We start from the raw sequence: 6,262 nt of genomic DNA, 5'->3' as shown, positions 1-6,262 counted from the left end.
CTATGTCTAATCCACCTGAAAGATTTCATTGAAGTATATTCTCTCCTGAAATAACTGAGTTATCACATAAGTTAGAACTTTTAATTAACAAACATAACACTCCTGTCATTTAATATGAAGTGTAATCTTTGTCAGTTCCTTGCTACAATGATAGAGGAAAGACAACAGTAAACAACATTGTGCCAGAGCCTTTCATATCCTTGTAGTTTCACAGAAAAGCTTATAATTTATCTCCTCAAAAGAAAAGTGGCAAAATAACTAAGGCACTGCTGTTGTTTCCAATTCAAATAAAATAAAATACAGCACATCTGCAGGAACAGTAAATGTCATTGAAAAATAAGGAATGCAAATTAGGAATGATATGCTCTTTGTGTAAATGTTTCATGTTCAGATGTTTATAATAATACCTAAAGCATAAATCTGCTATATCTTAATAGAGTTGAGTTTTGAAACTAAATGCATTTCATACACCTAATAGTATATCTATGCTTTGCATAAATACATTTGAAATACTGGGTACTGTTAATGACAGTTATAGTACAGTACAATAGCAATTATTTGATAGATTCAGGTGAGTATTGCATTATTTTGGCAGTTACTGCCACACTGTTCATTTTCCTATTATTTCAACAGAGAAAGATATAGACAAGTTTAAGATATGCAAACATCTGACTTCAATATGAAGTCAAGTTACTTGGATAAGGGCTATTATCTACCTACTGTACAAAATGGAGAACTGCCCGACTAGCTCTCCAGCACTCCTCTTCCTTCGAGTCTCGTCTATTATCTTACTCTAGACAAATTGCTGGAAACCTTAAGGAAACTACAATGGTATGTTTTCAATCCAAATTATTAAGAAATATATAATTACCTTATGTAGAGTTGGGAGTCTTCCCATTGGCTAAATGAGCAATGAACCCTGGAAAAACAATGTTAATAATCTAATTGGCACAAGTGAAAATGAATAACAAAAGACAAGTTTATATATTTGGATATGATTATGAAAAATGTTTTGATAAAAAAATCAGGTAAAATCATCATATTTGCATAAATGAATTACACGAGAATATATGTACATATAGCTATTGATTTTATAGTTTTTCTGGGGTTCTGCTAAAAAAGCCTTAAAGCCACAATCCAGTGGAACAAAAACAGCTACCTTTCTTAATTATTTTATCCTCTGACATTACTCCTTTGCTCTCCTGTGTACATCAAAGATTATACAGACAATTTACTGATATAACATAAATTTCTAACAGCACTGAGTATAGACACAATTCAGTGAACTTCAAACTGCATTTACATTCACCTTAACTCATATATATATTTCATAATTTTATTTAAGCAAATCAAGCTTGTGATAGAATACTATTATCACTTATGAATTCAAATTAACTACAAACTTCTCATCTCCACTGACAGCTCCAGAGACCTTGGTTGAAAAACAAAGTTGATAAGTATATACAGCAATACTCAAACATCAGTCTGCATTATGAACATCACTTGAGTTGAAGATATTTTATCAACATTTAACCTTTACCATTTCTAACTTGAGAAGTATCACATTTCAGAAACACATGAATCACAGGGTTACAAGCAAGACAAGATCAGAAATTATATACAAACATTACATTGATCCTCAGTACAAGAAACAGTTTACCAATATAAAGATAGACGATTGAAAGAGTTGTATTGCTATGTCGAAAATAGAGGACCATACTAAAACTAAGTCAAAATAATTGCTAGGGCAAGTACGTAAGAATGGACATTACATGAAAAAAAAAAGACACAAACCTAGAAACACTAAAGTATAGATGTATTTAGATCTGACATGCTAGTTAGTAATGCACTAGTTGTGCCCTCAGTAAGAGAAAGTATCTAGATATGTGCAGTGGAAAGACAATAGTGTAAGTTATGTGGTACAACATACACTGACAGTAAAAATCTAAATATACTTTGCTATATAACTGGGTTCTGATGTAGAATACCGTGAATAGTATACATGACATAGTTATATATCTTAGAGAAAAGCAGTGGTTGGTTCTACAAGCTGCTAAAACAATGAAGCAATGAGATAAAAAGATAAGCTGGTTTGGAGCTGTTATGTGAAAACTGAAGCTTTAAATTTTCTATGTTGTAATAGTCAAGGGAAAATACAAAATTTTGCTTTACCTTAAATTATATTCTGGCCACATGGATTTCAAAGTCAACTTCTTAAATAATTGTAATATTGTGTTACACACTATACACATTTGCTGGTTTAAAAGAAACTATGTTTACTTCAGTTTCATTAATGGCAAACGGGGTTCAAGTTGAGATGCAGATGATGACGCTGAGACTCATGCTGAGCTGAAGTTCCACTGGCTTGTTGTTCCTTCGCACTCTGATAGACACAAGAATGTGTAGCACCATGGCTTTGCAGTCCCCACAGACAGTCATGAGTTCCCCTCTTAAACGATCTTCAGCTTGTGAGTTCTTTGATCACTGCTTTTGTTTTCTGTAAGAAAATTTTAAGGGTGAACTTGATGATTTTAGGATCCGGCAATTATAATATGCAAAGTTATATATTTTTTTAAATCAAATTTTAAAATAAAAAGTGCTCACTAAAACCCAATTTTATCTGACTGCATAGGCATAATTAGTATTGAACATTTTTTCTGGAATCTTAGAAGTAATGTCATGCCAATTTAATGCAAAGAAAAAATCTGAGAACATTATTAGATACTTCGAATAATTTTAAGAAATAATTTACAATGCCTTCAAAATTAGTCCTCTTCACATTTGCCCACTTATTGTAATATTGCATACTATTTCTGACTGTATAACAACCTATAGGCATGTAAAAGGCCCCTGTCCGATTTCATTAGGGAGTATTAAAAAACTTGTGTATTCCATTGCCAACTCAGGCTGTCCTAGCTTAGTTTTGTCGATCCCATACAATACAATGTTTGCTTTACTTTAAAGAGTTTGCATTGGATGTTTGCAGCTGCAGGGATGTAAGAGACCCAGCCTAACTTACGGTCTGAAAAATTGTATACAATTTTTTCATGTTATAATTATTCAGTAATATATCATTTATAACTGTTGAGTTATGAAACTACATTCTTCTAATTATATGAGGATTAATATCTTTTATTCACAGGTGTTATATAGACAGTTAATTTTCAAGATATGCATAAGTGTACAAGAAGCACCCTAAACTAACTGCATTATTAACAAGTTAATTTCCCAAAATATGCATAAGTGTACAAGAAGCACCTACACTAACTGCACATTAACAAGAAAATTTTTTTGCTTTCTATAAGAGTGAGTGCAGGACTACAGACTAGTTCTTTATTAAGAATGACTAATATTTGTATCTAGATACTAAAAAGTGTGTTGGCTAATTGGAACTCAGTTGTTTGTAATAAAATAATTTTTTTGAGTACAAACAATCCATCTACAAGCAGAGTGTGCAAGAGATAATTTGAAATGAATGACATTTTCTTAACCTTGCATTTCCTGATTAACTCTTGACATACTCAGTGTTATACATATCAAGGTTTTTGCAAATTTAATGAATTAAAACTTGGTTTAGTGTAAAAGATTATAAATAGAATTATTAGATAAAATGAGTGATATTCTTGCCTCAGCAGTATTAATGCTATACGCAGATGTGCAGCCTATTGAAGGCAGTAATTTTTTTATTACTGGTGTAAATGTGAAATGCAAAACAATATAGTCATTAGGTGAGGAGTGGGTATAATGTAAAAATTTTACCAATCTCTTTGTAGGTTAGTTACCTGGGGCAAGTAGGGATGTTGAAATAGATGTTTTAAAACTTATTTGTATTTGAATATTGCTTTTGAAAACAGCACCTTTGTTGATCTAAAGTCAAGAGCCCAGTCAATATTTTGTTTTTAAATACCTCAGAACATCTTATGTTAATTTTTATGGGAATTCCTTTTTAACTAAAGGTATCCACAATGATAATGTCTGGGTAAACAATGCTGACATATTATAGAACTTAAGGAGTCTGTGGCAACTGGAAAACAAGTATGGTAGCCTACCAAGTACCTCAAATTTACATATACACAAGAAAGCCATGTTTATCTGCATCTTGGGGAAAAATGGTTTTTATATGCCATCAAATAGTAGTTTATTTCAGTCATTTTTTTGTAAGCTGACTACGAAGGACATTGTCATGTCAAAAGGAATATATCAAAGAAAACTAAAGCATTACAGTACTGTATCTGGAAAAGAAAGCATTCCACTTACAATCCCATTGTTAATTCCTTCTCAATAGCACGGCATTCACTTATTGCTAATGTCCTCGCCCGATACAGCTGTTTCCTTTTAAGATGCACAGAAATCAGGGAACTTTTTAAAAGTGAAAGCATGCAAGGAAAAAAAAGTGCAATTTCTCATTGAAACAGACATGCATTAAAAGAAAAAATGAAAAACTGATTAATGGAGTACATCATGCTATGGCACCTTAAAAGGCATACAGTACATAAGACAAAAATCCTATACAAAATATTTTCTATATTAAAACAAACTGAAAACATATTAAATAATCTGTTAATGCAAGCAAGCAATAGTGAAGGAGGTGATGTGATCATATAACTATTAAAATATGAACTTGTCATAACTATTAAAATATGAAACGTAACTATATTCAATTTATAATCAATTATAGTAAAATATGAGCTTAAAGTTGACTGGATAAAAGGTCAAGTTAGACATATGAAAGAGTAAACTGTCAGCAGAAAAAACATGTGTAAATAAATACAATAATAAAAGAAACATGATTAACAGAAAAAGCATGTAAATAAATATACTGTAGTAATAAAAGTAAAATGATTGAGGTAACTTTTGGTAAAAGGGAAAACAAAAAAATAGTAATGGCCGTTGCTTAAACATACATACTTTCTGAAATCTGTTGGAAGAGATCTTCTTTTGTGGTTGTAAACTGAATGACGGTGCTGCAGCATGGAACGTCTAAGCCTCAAGTAGTACAGTACGTGTATACCCATTAGCAGCATAGCATTTTTAATGACATAGCATGTGATTTTAACTAAAGGAAGCATTGTGATTTTATTTATAAAACAATCATGCAATGCAAAGCACAAGGAAAACCCACTGAGAAGCTACAAAAAATGACAACATAAATGACAGCCTCATTTAAAAGGAATGGACAAAAAGGAAATCATTCCAATAAAAAAAAGGATGGTTTTTAAAGGACACAGGTAATTTGATTACTAAAGGAATAAAATTCTAAACTTCACTTTAAAAGAATTAAATTTAAAGATAAATGCACATACAGATAATGAGAATTTCACAGATGCAGTAGTAATCATAACACAGAAAGGAAACATAAACGGACAAAATCTCTTGAGCTTGGTAAATATGCTTATTTCTAAAAATTACATTTATTTTTTTAAAATTTTCTTTTGATAATTTGTTCTCACATGCCAATATGTATCTATTCTCGCATGCCAATACATAATTTTAAATTTCCAAGTAGCTGTAAATCTTAAATGACGGTATCTGAAGGTTTTCCAAATGCACTTAATACCACATTAAAATAAGCATTAAAAGCAAGCATCATGCAAATCCACTAAAGTAATGATGAAAAGTCCTCCACATTCAAGGAAAACTGTCTATTATAAATAATGCAATGGCCACATACTTCTTAATGGCTTCATTAACATATGGAGCTGGAGGTTGCGTATGAAGGGACTGTGGGCCATCCGCAGAACGAGGAAGTGTTGGTGAGGATGGAGCTGAACCAACACTACCACTAACACTGCTCTGCCTTTCAATAGCTCCACTGCTACTTGTGTTTGTACCCGGTAGAGGCAGGTTCTGTGAACGCACACACACATGCACAAAAAAGAATTTTAGAATTTATTGGTATGCTAATCCTGGAAACAAAGATTAAGTAGTCACCAGTGGCATGAATAAACCTGCATTTGAGGCTAGAGAATGGAGAACTTTTGAAATATTCTGAAGGTCTGATTTCTCTAAAGCAACAGTTTTATTTTACTTCAAAGAAGATACACTGTGTATGTTTCCAGTTTGAATTTTCTCTTTTAACATGATATATTCATCTTAATATTTTCACTAAAAGATAAAAAGCTCTTATATTTTATTTTTAAAAATCTTTCCCAAAGGGGACATGCAAAGATCTGAAGGCAAAAGAAAATTCCAACCCAACAGGAGGGGAGGAAACACATGCATCCTCCATACTCAATTGTGGAAATACAGCAGAAGTATACAC

The 6,262-nt window shown here is 31.9% G+C and overlaps 2 long non-coding RNA genes across 2 annotated transcripts; one reads left to right on the top strand and one right to left on the bottom strand.

Moving 5' to 3' along the window:
* Positions 1-504: 504 nt before the first annotated feature.
* LOC136825241 (uncharacterized) lies at positions 505-3,820 on the top strand. The gene is made up of 3 exons (XR_010849269.1): positions 505-831; positions 2,286-2,468; positions 3,143-3,820. It is a non-coding gene; the product is annotated as an uncharacterized lncRNA (long non-coding RNA).
* A 437-nt stretch (positions 3,821-4,257) lies between these two features.
* On the bottom strand, positions 4,258-6,057 carry LOC136825242 (uncharacterized). Its single transcript, XR_010849270.1, has 2 exons — positions 5,672-6,057; positions 4,258-4,359 (listed from the first exon to the last, which is right to left on the bottom strand). It is a non-coding gene; the product is annotated as an uncharacterized lncRNA (long non-coding RNA).
* Between the last annotated feature and the right edge of the window lie 205 nt (positions 6,058-6,262).

This window comes from Macrobrachium rosenbergii, chromosome 37 (genome assembly GCF_040412425.1).
Source record: "Macrobrachium rosenbergii isolate ZJJX-2024 chromosome 37, ASM4041242v1, whole genome shotgun sequence".
NCBI lineage: Eukaryota > Metazoa > Arthropoda > Malacostraca > Decapoda > Palaemonidae > Macrobrachium > Macrobrachium rosenbergii.
Note: the sequence above shows the minus strand (reverse complement) of the source record. Positions and strands in the feature narration are given on the sequence as shown.